The sequence below is a fragment of the Physeter macrocephalus genome, chromosome 4, assembly GCF_002837175.3.
Source record: "Physeter macrocephalus isolate SW-GA chromosome 4, ASM283717v5, whole genome shotgun sequence".
Classification (NCBI taxonomy): domain Eukaryota; kingdom Metazoa; phylum Chordata; class Mammalia; order Artiodactyla; family Physeteridae; genus Physeter; species Physeter macrocephalus.
Genome location: NC_041217.1, coordinates 101,819,000 through 101,831,990, shown reverse-complemented (window position 1 = coordinate 101,831,990; position 12,991 = coordinate 101,819,000). Strand labels below are relative to the sequence as shown.

Genomic DNA, 12,991 nt, shown 5'->3' with positions numbered 1-12,991 from the left:
AAGCAATTATACTCCAATAATAATAATTACAGCTACAATAACTTGTTAATGGATGTACTATATAAAAAATCTAAAGTGTGACATCAGTGGCATAAAATATGAGAGGCGGAGAAGTAAAAGTGTAGAGTTTTTGTATGTGACTGAAAGTAAGTTGCCATTGCCTTACAATAAACTGTTATAACTATAGGATGTTTTATGAAACCCTGTGGTAACCACAAAGAAAAACCTCTAGTAGATACACAAAAGATAAAGAGAAAAAAGTTAAAACATACCACTGCAAAAAAAAAAAAAGGAAAGGAAGACGAGAGAGGAACAAAGGAACTACAGAACAGTCAGAAAGCAATTAACAAAATGGTAATATATTTGTTGCCTTTGCTTTTGTTGTCAAATCCAAATAATCATTGCCAAGACCAGTGTCAAGAAGCATTTCTCTATGTTGTCTTCCAGGAGTTTTATGATTTCAAGATTTTTGTTTAAGTCTTTAACCCATTTTGAGTTAATATCTGTGTATGGTGTAAGATAGGGTTCTAGTTTCATTCTTTTTCATGTGGATATCCAGTTTCCCAACACTATTTATCAAAGAGACTATCTTTTCCCCATTGTGTATGCTTAGTGCCTTTGTTAAAAATTAATTGACCATATATGCAAGGGTTTATATCTGGGTTCATTATTCTGTTCCAGAATTATTTGTCTATTTTTATGCCAGTCCTGTACTCTTTTGATTTCTATAGATTTGTAATGTAGTTTGAAATCAGGAGGTCAGATGCCTTCAATTTTGCTCTCCTTGCTCAAGATTGCTTTGGCTATTTGGAGTCTTTTGTGGTTCCATATACATTTGGGGATTGTTTTTTCTATTTCTGCAAAAAATGCAGTTGGAATTTTGATAAGGATTGCACTGAAACTGTAGATCACTTTGAGTAGTATGGACATTTTCACAATATTAATTCTTCCAATCCATGAACACAGAATATCTTTCCTTTTATTTGTGTCTTCGATTTTTTTCATCAATGTTTTGGTAGTTTTCAATGTATAGATCTTTCACTTCCTTGGTTAAATTTATCTTTAAGTATTTTATTCTTTTTGATGCTATTATAAATGAGTTTTCTTAATTTCTTTTTCAGAGAGTTTGTTCTTATTACCTGTCTCTTCAGCTCCTCAATGTAGGCTAATTGGAACCTGACCTTCAGACCGCAGCTGGGATAATCAGGATTTTATATACGCAGTCTAGCTTCTGTTAGGGCAAAATCAGGAGCTGGTTGTTTTTGCCTAACCAATCTGTGCTGAGTCAGAGGGAATATCCCCTACAAGTGCTTGTGCATCCATATGGAACCACCTCTTTTTTCTCTGTGGTCCCAGAGACCTTGTGAATGCTAAACCCCATCATGTCCCACAGGTAGGTGATTTAGGAGTTATTTCCTCTGGTGGCAGCCATAGAAGGTAGGCTGCTAGATATTTGTCCAAACTCTTTTAAGGAGAAGCTATAGATTTGGTTTCATCACCAGGCGTAATGGGTATGGGGTGGGGGAGGTGCAGGAAGTTCCCACACACCCATTCAGGTTCCCAGATGACTACTAAGTAGTGCCCCTTCTGGCTCCCAGGTGCAAACTAATTAGAGGCCCGACCCTTGGGAAGCATCTGGGAAAGTATGCAGTCAAACCCCTGCCAGGGAGAAACTGGGAACCTTGTGTTTTTGCCTGTTGCCTCTGTGCTGAGCCTAGGAATTTAGCTATGGGAAGTGCTTGCATTTCTGTATAAAACTGCCTATTAGTTTAATGTAGTCCCAAGGAACTTGTGAATGCTGAACCCTTTTGGCTCTCAGAGCTAGTTGATTTGGGAGCCAGTCCCTCAGGTGACAGACATAAAATTTGGGGTGTTGCATATGTGGACAAGCTCCTTCCAGGGAGTAGCTGGGGACTTGGTTTTACTCTTGAAGTAAGCTGTGGGGAGAAGGCAGTGGATATGCCCAAAGGCTCTTTCAGGCTCCTGAGAAGATCCCACGCAGATGCAGTCTGATTAGAAGTCAGACCCTTGAACAGCAGCTGGGAACGTTTGCAGTTTAACCCTTCTAGAAAAGGACAAGGTGCTGGGTGTATTGCCTGCTCCCTCTGAGCTGAGCCCAGGGGGATAGCTGTGGCAACGAGGATTATTCTTGAACTTTAAGATCTAAATGAATTTGCCTTACTAAGTTTTGGACTTTCTTGGGACCTGTGACTTTTTTCTTTTTTCCCATTTCTCCCCTTTGGAATGGGAGTGTCTATCCTATGCCTGTCCCACTATTGTATTTTGGAAGTACCTAACTTGTCTGGCTTCATAGGTTCACAGCTAGAGAGGAATTATGCCTCAGGATGTATCATAGCTCAAGATTCACATTTACCTGATTTAGATGTTAGTTAGATGAGACTTTGGAGGTGGAGTTAATAACGGAATGGACTGAGACTTTTGAGGCTGTAGAGATGGGGTGAATGTATTTTGCATTCAAGAAGGAAATGAATTTTGGGGGGCCAGAGAGCAGAATGTTATGAGTTGAATTGTATTCTCCCAAAATTCTAGGTTAATGCTCTAACTCCCAATATAACTATATTTGGAGATAGAACCTTTAAGGAGCATGAGACTCTAATGCAATAGGACTAGTGTTCTTGTAAGAAGAGGAAGACAGGACTTCCCTGGTGGCACAGTGGTTAAGAATCCGCCTGCCAATGCAGGGGACACTCGTTTGAGCCCTGGTCCAGGAAGATCCCACATGCTGCAGAGCAGCTAAGCCTGTGTGCCACAACTACTGAGCTTGCACTCTAGAGCCTGCGAGCCACAACTACTGAGCCCGCGTGCCACAACTACTGAAGCCCGCACTCCTAGAGCCTGTGCTCCGCAACAAGAGAAGCTGCTGCAATGAGAAGCCCACGCATCACAACAAAGAGTAGCCCCCACTCGCCACACTAGAGAAAGCCTGCATGCAGCAACGAAGACCCAACGCAGCCAAAAATAAATAAATAAATTTATTTTAAAAAAAGAAGAGGAAGAGATAACAGAAGTACACACAAACAGAAAAAAGGCCATCTGAGGATACTGCACAAAGACAGCCATCTGGACTTCCAGCCTGCAGAACTGTGAGAAAATAAATTTCTATTGTTTAAGCCACCAAGTCTGTGATATTTTGTTTTGGCAGCCTTAATTAATATGGCAGCTGAATAATACAGATGGAAATGGGAGTGACTGCTATTAGATACAGGGCTTCTTCTTGGAGTAATGAAATGTTCTAAAAGCGATTGTGGTGATCGTATAATTCTGTGGATGCTATAAACCATTTAATTATATACTTTAAATGGGTGAATTTTATGGGCTATGAATTATGTCTCAATAAAGTGTTGTTTAAAAAGCAGTCAGAGAAATTCATCATATTAACAAAGTAAAAATTTTGAAAACATCAGTAGATGTTGAAAAAGCTTTTGACAAAACCCAACGTCCATTCTTTTTTTTGTTGTTTTTTGGCTGCGTTGGGTCTTCATTACTGTGCGCAGACTTTCTCTAGTTGCAGCGAGTGGGGGCTACTCTTTGTTGCGGTGGGCGGGCTTCTCACTGCAGTGGCTTCTCTTGTTGTGGAGCACAGGCTCTAGGCATGCGGGCTTCAGTAGTTGTGGCTCGCGGGCTCTAGAGCGCAGGCTCAGTAGTGTGGTGCACGGGCTTCTCTGCTCCGCGGCATGTGGGATCTTCCTGGACCAGGGCTCGAACGAGTGTCCCCTGCATTGGCAGGCAGATTCTTAACCACTTCACCACCAGGGAAGTCCCCAACATCCATTCTTGATTAGAAAAAAACTCTAGGAGAAAATATTTTCAAATCATATATTTGACAAGAGATTAATATCCAGAATATAGAAAGAACTCTTAAAACTCAACAACAGCAACAATAGTAGCAACACAATTTAAAAATGGGCAAAGGACTTGAATAGCTATTTCTCCAAAGAAGATATACATATGGCCAATAAGCACATGAAAAGATACTAACTAATCATTAGATAAGTGCAAATCAAAACCACAATGAGATACCAATTCACATCCATTAGGATGGTTATTACTTAAAACAAACAACAGAAAATAAGTTTTAGTGAGGAAGTTAGTGAAGAAGTTAGAACCCTTGTGCATTACTGAAGAGAATGTAAAATGGTTTAGCCATTATGGAGAATAGTATGGCAGTTCCTCGAAAAATTAAAACTAGAATTACTATATTACCCAGCAATTCCATTTCTGAGTATATATTGAAAAGAATTGAAAGCAGGGATTTGAACAGATATTTGTACACCAATGTTCCTAGCAGCATTATTCACAATAGCAAAAAAGATGGGAGCAACCCAAGTGTCCACTGATGGATGAATGGATAAACAAAATGTGGTATATGCATACAATAATGGAATATTATTCAACCTTAATAAAGAAGGAAATTCTGATTTGTGCTACAACTTGGATGAACCTAGAAATCTTTATGCTAAATGAAATAAGCCAGATATGAATGGACAAATATTGTATGATTTCACTTATATGAGTTACTTAGAATAGGCAAATTCATAGAAATGATGGTTACCATGAGCTGGAAGAAGGGAATGGAGATTTATTGTTTAATAGCTACAGAGTTTCAGTTTGGGATGATGAAAATGTTCTGGAGATGGATAGTGGCTATGGCTGCACAGCAATGTGAATGTACCTAATGCTACTGAGCTGTACACTTCAAAATGACTAAAATGGGAAAAATGTTTTGTTATATATATCTTATCACAATAAAAAACAAACTCCCAGCAATCTAGGAATAGAAGATTAACTTCCTTAATCTGATAAAGGACATCTATGAAAAACCTATAACTGATACCATACTTGAGATGAAAGACTGAATGATATCCTCCTAAGATTAGAAACAAGGTAAGGATATCCACTCTCACCATTTCTTTCCAACTTTTTTCTTTTTTTTTTTTTTTTTTTTTTGCGGTACACGGGCCTCTCACTGTTGTGGCCTCTCCTGTTGTGGAGCACAGGCTCTGGACGTGCAGGCTCAGCGGCCATGGCTCACGGGCCTAGCCGTTCCGCAGCATGTGGGATCTTCCCGGACCAGGGCATGAACCCGTGTCCCCTGCATCGGCAGGCGGACGCTCAACCACTGCGCCACCAGGGAAGCCCTCTTTCCAACTTTTAATGGCAGTTTCAGCCAGTGCAATATGGGGGGAAAATAAAACAAGAGCTTCCAGATTAGAAGGGATGACAATCCCAATCAAAATCACAGCAGGATTTTTTTTGGTAGAAATTCACAAACTTTATGTTCAAAACAAGGAAAGCTAAACAATATGTTGTTTAGGTAAACATAGACAATAACTATAAAGAAAAGCAAGAGAATGCTTAACACAAAAATCAGTATAGTTGTTATCTCTGGAAGTAGTGAGGGAATTCAACTAGGGAGGAACATACAGAGAACTTCTGGGATGTAGAATGACCTGGATGGTGGGTAGACAAATTATTCACTTTATTATCCCTTAAACTGCACATGAAAGTTTCCATATAATTTTGCACTACACTATGTATCCCAGCCTATTAAAAAAAAAAGTCATGTTTCTCAAAAGTCTTCAAATTAAAGGAATATAAGGCATGTAAACAGAATTTAAGGAGGCTTAAGATAGGGACACATTAACATGATACAACTAGGTAATCCAGAGAAGAAAGAGAGATCAAGGATTTCCTGGAGGAAATAGCATTACAAATTGAAATGAGAAATTCCAAAACCAAATCCTCTGTCCAAATAATATAGCATCCTATTTGAAAAGACAATGAAAGGAACTGCATGAATGAAGCAATGCTTGGGTTTGCACCAGACTTGTAGATTTAAATTCTAGATTCTTTACCCAAAGAGAATTTTTTACATAGCAAAAAATTTCATGTTTATTTGATTTTTGCATTACTTTTCTATTGCCACAAACTATCACAAATTTAGAGGTTTAAAGCAATACCCATTTATTATCTCACATTTCTACACATCAGAAGTCTGACATGCAATGGTAAGGTTCTCTGCTCAGGATCTTATGAGGCCAAAATCCTGGTGTTGGTAGGGCTATGATCCTTTCTGGAGGCTTTGGGGAAGAATTTACTTCCCAGGCTTCTTCAGGTTGTCAGAATTTAGTTCCTGTGGGTCTAGGACTGAATCTCTGTTTTCTTGACCTGTGTCTCCCTCCATCTTCAAGCCAGCAACTGGGAATCAAATCCTGCTGGTGCTTCAAAGTGACTTCCTCTTCTGCCTACCTTTTTTTCTGCAGCATCTGGAGAATATTCTCTGCCTTTAAGGGTTTGTATGATTAGCTTAGATCCACCTAAGTAATCACCCTTTCATAAGGTCAAATAATAACCTTAATTGCATCTGCAAAGTCCCGTTTCTGCAGTACTTAGAGTATTGTTTGACTGAATAACCAAGGGGCAGGGATCTTACGGAAGGGGGCATCTTTAGAATCCTGCCTGTCACAGTTGTCACCCATGTCAAGAAAGATTTCAATAATTGAGCATTCTATTCTCATGGCACTGTGCTGGGACCTGAAGATTTTAAATGTACAGTCAACCAGCTTCAAGGAATATATAATCTCTAGTTGTGTGCTATTAATATAAAGTGTTTGTATAGAATGAGGTTTTGTGTAGAATTTGTCTTAAAATACTGTTTCAATTGTATCATCTGAGTTGAGCCAACTCTTCAAAATTATTCTGTTCACTTTCGTTTTTTAAAATAAACCCAGCATATTGACTGGGTTTATTCACTTGTCAGTAATGACAGTTAAGTCATAGTTGAACAGTTAAAAAAAACTCTTTTCAGTGACTAAAATAATTCTTCTCTGTCTTAAGGCATCAGTAAATTTGGGAGGAAGGCGATGAAAACCTACAAAACAAAACTTACCTAACTGAGATCTAAAACCTGAGCCAAATCTCTAGATGCCAACAGTATTATTGCAATGGAGGCATTTCAGGAGCTTCCTGTATAACATGCTAATTCTCTCTTCTTTAAATGGACTAGATAGAAGTGGTACAACAGCAGAATCATTCTAGCCTAATAACCAAATTAGGGAAATGTTTAGTGCTTTAAATGCATTTCTCAATAATAATTTTGTAGTCTGGCCATACTTCCATTTACCTCATTAAATTTGGATATCTTCATATATTGTGATTCATTTGAGAAGTTAATAGCCTCAGCATTTTACAACAGACACTGTCTAAAGTAGTTAGGAAGACAGAAAGCTATTAGTTCAACTCATTTTCCCTTGAATAGAGAGCTCAATAAGCCATTTCCTCATGTTGAAATAAAAGCTGTTTAATGAGAATACAGATCAAATTTTGTTGAAAAGTGTGCGTGTGTGTGTGTATAACGAGCCCATGCAAACAGTATTTGATATATCTAAATTCTAGTACAGTGGAAAAATTTGACACACTTTTAGGTTTCATTTTAACTATAATTTTATTACCCTTATCAGTATTGTTTGCCTGTTTTTGAATGGTACTTGTTTTAACCTTTGAATTCATTGCACAATGGCTGTTTTTTTTAATTACCAAAAGATCACTTTTAATAAGTTGTTTTATATCCTTCTAATCTTCTTTTTTGAGCATAGAGATTTTTAAAAGTTGTTGAAATATAGTTGATGTACAATATTATGTTAGTTTCAGGTATACTACATAGTGATTTGACGCTTGCATACATATGGAATGATCACCACAATAAATCTAGTAACCATCTGTCACCAAAGTTATTGCAATGTTATTGACCATATTCCTTATGCTGTATATTACATTCCTGTAGCTTATTTATTTTATAACTGGAGGTTTGTAATTCACCAGTATTCCCCCACCTGCCCACCCCTGGCCTACCACCCATTATTCTCTGTATCTATGAGTTTGTTTTCACTTTGTTTTGTTTGTTTGTCTGCTTTGTTTTTTAGATTCTCACATATATATGTGAGGACATAGGGTATTTGTGTTCCTCTGACTTATTTCACTTAGCATATACCCTCTATATCCATCCCTGTTGTCGAAAATGGCGAGATTTCATTCTTTTTTTGGTTTGGCTGAGTTATATTTCATTGTGTACAGGAGATATATGTATATAATATTATATATACCACATATTCTTTATGCATTCATCTATCAGCGGACACGTAGGTTGTTTCCATATTTTGGCTATTGTAAAAAGTGCTGCAATGAATATTGGGGTGCATATGTTTTTTCTAATAAGTGTTTTTGTTTTCTTTGGGTAAAAATCCAGAAGTGAAATTCCTGGGTCATACAGCAATTCTGTTTTTTACTTTTTGAGAAACCTCCATACGGTTTTCCATATTGATTGCACTAATTTACAATCCCACTAACAGTACGCAGGGTTCCCTTTTCCCACATCATAGCTAACACTTGTTGTTTATTGTCTTTTTGATGATAGCCGTTCTGACAGGTGTGAGGTGATATCTCATTGTGTTTTGATTTGCATTTCTCTGACGATTAGTGATGTTGGCATCTTTTTATGTGTCTATTGGCCACCTTCTTTGGAAAAATGCCTATTCAGGTCCTCTGCCTACTTTTAAATCAGGTTGTTTGTTTTTTTGATGTTGAGCTGTATAAGTTCTTTGTATGTTTTCTATATATATATTTTCAATATATATTTTCAATAGGCCCTTATCAGATACATCATTTGCAAATATCTTTTTCTATATATATATTTTCAATATATATTTTCAATAGGCCCTTATCAGATACATCATTTGCTTTGTTGATAGCTTCCTTTTCTGTGCAAAAGATTTTTAGTTTTATTTAGCTCCATTTGTTTATTTTTGCTCTTGTTTCCCTCGCCGGGTTTTCAAAACCAGGCATTCTGAGGGCTCATCTTCCTAGTACTTGACCCCCATGTTGGGGAACCCAAAGTGGGTTTGGGACTTCTTGCTCCTTGGGAAGAACCGCTATGATTGTGAAATTCCTCCAGTTTGTGAATTACTGACCTGGGGGTGTGGGTCCTGACTATACTATGTCTGTGCCCCTCCTACCCATCTTGTTGTTCCTTATTAATATCTTTAGTTGTGTTAATCTCTTCTGGTAGTCTTCATGTAGTCCTCATAGATAGTTACTCTGTAAATAGTTGTAATTTTGGTGTGCCCATGGGAGGAGGTGAGTTCAGGGTCATTCTACTGTGACATTTTGGCCACACCCCCCATATTGGCTGGTTTTTAATCAGAGTCTGCTTTACTTTTCTGCCCCATTTGACACTGTCCACTACCATGGCTTGATGGTCTCTCCTCTCTGATCTTTTCAAATACCAGTGTCTAAGGTCCTCCTATTTCTTTGATAATTCTTCTTATCTTGGGCTCCCTAACAGGTGTAGATGTTGTTGACTTCCTTGAACCTTTTCTTTTCTTTCTGATGTGCTTATCTGAATGCCTCATCCATTCTCATGGCTTCGTTTATAGATATGTAGAAACCTTCCCTGGAAAGGACTAATTGCTATTGTTTTGTTCACAGGCATTTCATTTTGTCAAAGACTTAGCTTATTTTCAATAATTTATTTCTTTATTTTGTATTAATTTTTATTGGAATATAGTTGCTTTACAACATTGTAAAGCAACAGTTTCTACTGTACAGCAAAGTGAATCAGTTATATGTATACATATATCCCCTCTTTTTTTGATTTCCTTCCTATTTAGGTCACCACAGATTATTTTCAATAATTTGTTTTACAGACAAATATTGTATCTTCCCCAATTTTAGCTTTGCTGCCAGAACACCCTGAAAAACTTCTATGTCAGGACATTGAAACGAGGTGTTTTTGTTTTTTCCTAGAATGTTTAGTTATTTTTTTCCTAAAAGGTCTTTTCCTCAAAAGTGCATTTTAGGACCCGCATGCAGGGAATCGAAGCAGCCACTAGAGGGCGCCAGCCACTTACACAATGACTGAGTAACGGGTCCCCTCCTTGCCTGTTCTGAACTGTTTCTAAATCAGAAAAGTCAAGTCTTCTTGGTAAAAGCCTCAGTTAATATGTTTATATTCTCTGTCGTTTGTGATTTGTACTGCTATACAAACATGAAGGCAGAGATAGTTATGGCCACCACATACTTCTCCCCAGCATAAAAATTGCTTCTATGCCCTTCACTACAGGGCAGAATGACCAGTTCAGAGTTAGATTTCTTTCTCAGCTTTTCTTTGCATGCCCCTCTGCCATGTTTTTCCCCCTCAGCTGTGAAGTTTATCATGTTCTTTTATTGCTCAACTGAATGGCTGTAATTATGTTAACTGACTTTAAAGTGGTTAGATTTCTTTTTCCACCTTTCTCTGTTTCTGTTTTTCTATCTTCCCTCTCCTTCCATCATATATTTCCAAGTATATTTTCCTGATTATTTTTTAATTTTTCAAATATTTTACTCCTGAAAACAATGTTACAAGAAATGGGAAGGTCATGGTATACAAAACTCTAGGAGTAAGAACAGCCTTAACGTAGGAATGAGGTGGAACCAGAATCTGCCTGCTTGGTATAAATCTCCTTTGGGGCTGGTCTTCCATAGCAGGCGTGGGTGAATGTGGTACCTTATCATCCAGACAGAAAAGAAATCTCTCCGAGTCTTTCTAGAGGAGAAGTGTAAGCAAGATGGGTGGCTCTGAAGCATCTGGGAATGTGGTTCACAATAACGCACAGAGTTAGCTAAAGAAGAAAATCTATGACCATTATGGAGGAAAGATCAAAGAGTCTGTAAACTCAAGCAAATATAAGAGCTGCCACATTGGTGAGACCCAAAATCCATTTAGATCAGTTTTCATTCTTGAAATAATGTCACAAAGAAAGTTTTGTGGGAATGTAGAAAAGTTTCATATTGTGACTCCCTCAGAATGTCCCTAAAGCATCTGTTTGTCTTTATAATCCACTACAATTGTTCATCCCTGAAGTATTTAAATTCTTTTGGTTAGTCTTCCATTTCAGTTTATAAATCCTCTTGGGATTAGAAGCTCCTTATGTTACTAGTCATTTATTTATTTTAAAAAAGCATTACTGTGCACTTACTTCATGCCAGGCACTGTTTTATATATGTCTTGAGAATACAAAGATGACAAGACAGAATCCCCTCATGCTTGAAAAGATTAGCATAGTGAGAAAGGTAGCCTAATAAATAAAGTGTAAAGTAGTAATCTTGTCCTAAATCACCTTTTGCAAGGATGCTTTCTTCCTCTAATATTCTAGAATTTATAGAATAAATTCAAGCAGACTCTTTGTCAACAAAAGTACGCTACAAATACATCACTTTTATTTTTGAGATGTAAGTTTTTAATGCATGTAAGCGTTCTTCCTTTCTTTTCTGATTCTAACCTTCAGTCATTTTTCAGTATGCCTACAATGTACCAGGCACTGTGCTAGGATACAAATATGAATATGACATTGCCTCTGACTCTTCAAGTTGTTTATTTTACATCTCCTCTCTCCTTAAACCTCCAGCACTTCATCTTCCCTCACTTTCAACTGGTGATCTCACTTTACACTTCATTGAAGGAACAGAAGCCATCAGGCAATAATTACTACATCTTCTCACCACCAAATACTTGTACTCCCTCCTTTCACGATGAAGAAGCATACCCTGTCCTCTCTAGGGCACTGGATTGCCTGCCTGCCTAGTTGAAGATTCACTCCTGCCATTATATGACCTCTGTTCTGCATCATGCCTTAGTGTAAACTCAGGTAAACTCTCCCTAGAGTCCACATTCTTGCCAACTTATGCCCTTCCTTTCACAGTGAACCTTATCAACAATTGCTTACATTGTACTTGCTCTCTCCACTTCCTCAATTCTCTTTCTCTGTTCAACCCACTCCAATCATATGTTCATTGCATTTGTGGAAATGACTGTTGTCAAATCTGTCACCAGTGACTTCACCTTGCCAAATTCAGTATTAGTTCTCAATCCTCTCTAATTTGACCTCTCTGTGGGATTTGGCAGAGATGACCATTTCCTCCTATTTGAAACACATTCTACTGTTAGCTTCAACCACATGCTCTCGGTTTTCCTCCTATATCACTGGAGTTGCTTCTGGGTCACTTCTTCCTTTACTCCATCTCTAAATATTAAAGTGCCCTGGGTCTCAATTCTAGAGCCTCTTTTCTTCTGCATTTAAACTCACTCCATAAGTCATTATATCTAGTCTCGTTGCTTTAAACACAATATATATGCTGATGAATTATAGAATTATGTGTCCAACTCTGTTCTCTCCCTAGATCTCCACTCCTGAATATCCAGCTGCCTTCTTACATCTCCACTTATGTCTCTTAGTGTATCTGAACTATAACAAGACCAAAACAGAATTATTGGTCTCCCTTCAGAGTTTTTTCCTATCACAGTCTTTTCCATCTTGGATAAAGCATCCTCACTCACCCAGTGCTTCTTCTCACCACCCCATGTCCAATCCATCAGCAAGTCTTACTAGCCTTGGAAGTTCCTCTCCAAGGCCTCTGAGACCTGCAGAGCTTTCTGGACTCATCTGTTACACTCTTACCTTGTTCACTGCATTCTGACCACATGGGCTTGCTTTATAGTCCTCATTAATGCCAAATGCATTTCTGTCTCAAGCTTTAGCTCTTATTGTTCCCTATGCCTAGAACACTCTTCCCACAGAGCTCTTCCCGTGGCTGACTCCTCACCATTCACTTCCCAGAGTTATCCGTGCAAATGTTGTCTCCTCTCTACTCTATCCAAAGTACTCTGCCCACCCACTGCCTACCCCCCAAATTATTGTATACCCCATCACCCTGTGTTATTTTTTCATAAGACTTACCACTACCTGAAAGTATTTATTTGTCCACATTTTTGGTTTCTCTTCTCACCAGAATGTAAGGCAAAAGGAATGGCTCTCATGTGTTTTACTCACCCCTGCATCCCCAGTGTCTGGCATATAGAGATGCTTAATAAACAATTAGTAAGTGAACGAAAAATTGAATGAATGAATGGGAAGACATGAAAGCCAGCATATAA

At 38.1% G+C, this 12,991-nt stretch overlaps 1 protein-coding gene across 2 annotated transcripts in view; it reads left to right on the top strand.

Annotated features, from left to right (window-relative positions):
- Positions 1 to 12,991, top strand: part of CCDC18 (coiled-coil domain containing 18) — a 187,763-nt gene that overhangs the window by 157,670 nt on the left and 17,102 nt on the right. The window contains exon 31 of one of the 2 annotated variants that reach the window (XM_055084456.1): positions 11,466 to 11,710. The exons of the other annotated variant lie outside the window; for it this stretch is intronic. The gene's annotated coding sequence lies outside the window, so the exon portion shown is untranslated. Of the gene's footprint in view, positions 1 to 11,465; positions 11,711 to 12,991 lie in introns of those variants that run through there. 2 annotated transcript variants of the gene reach the window in all.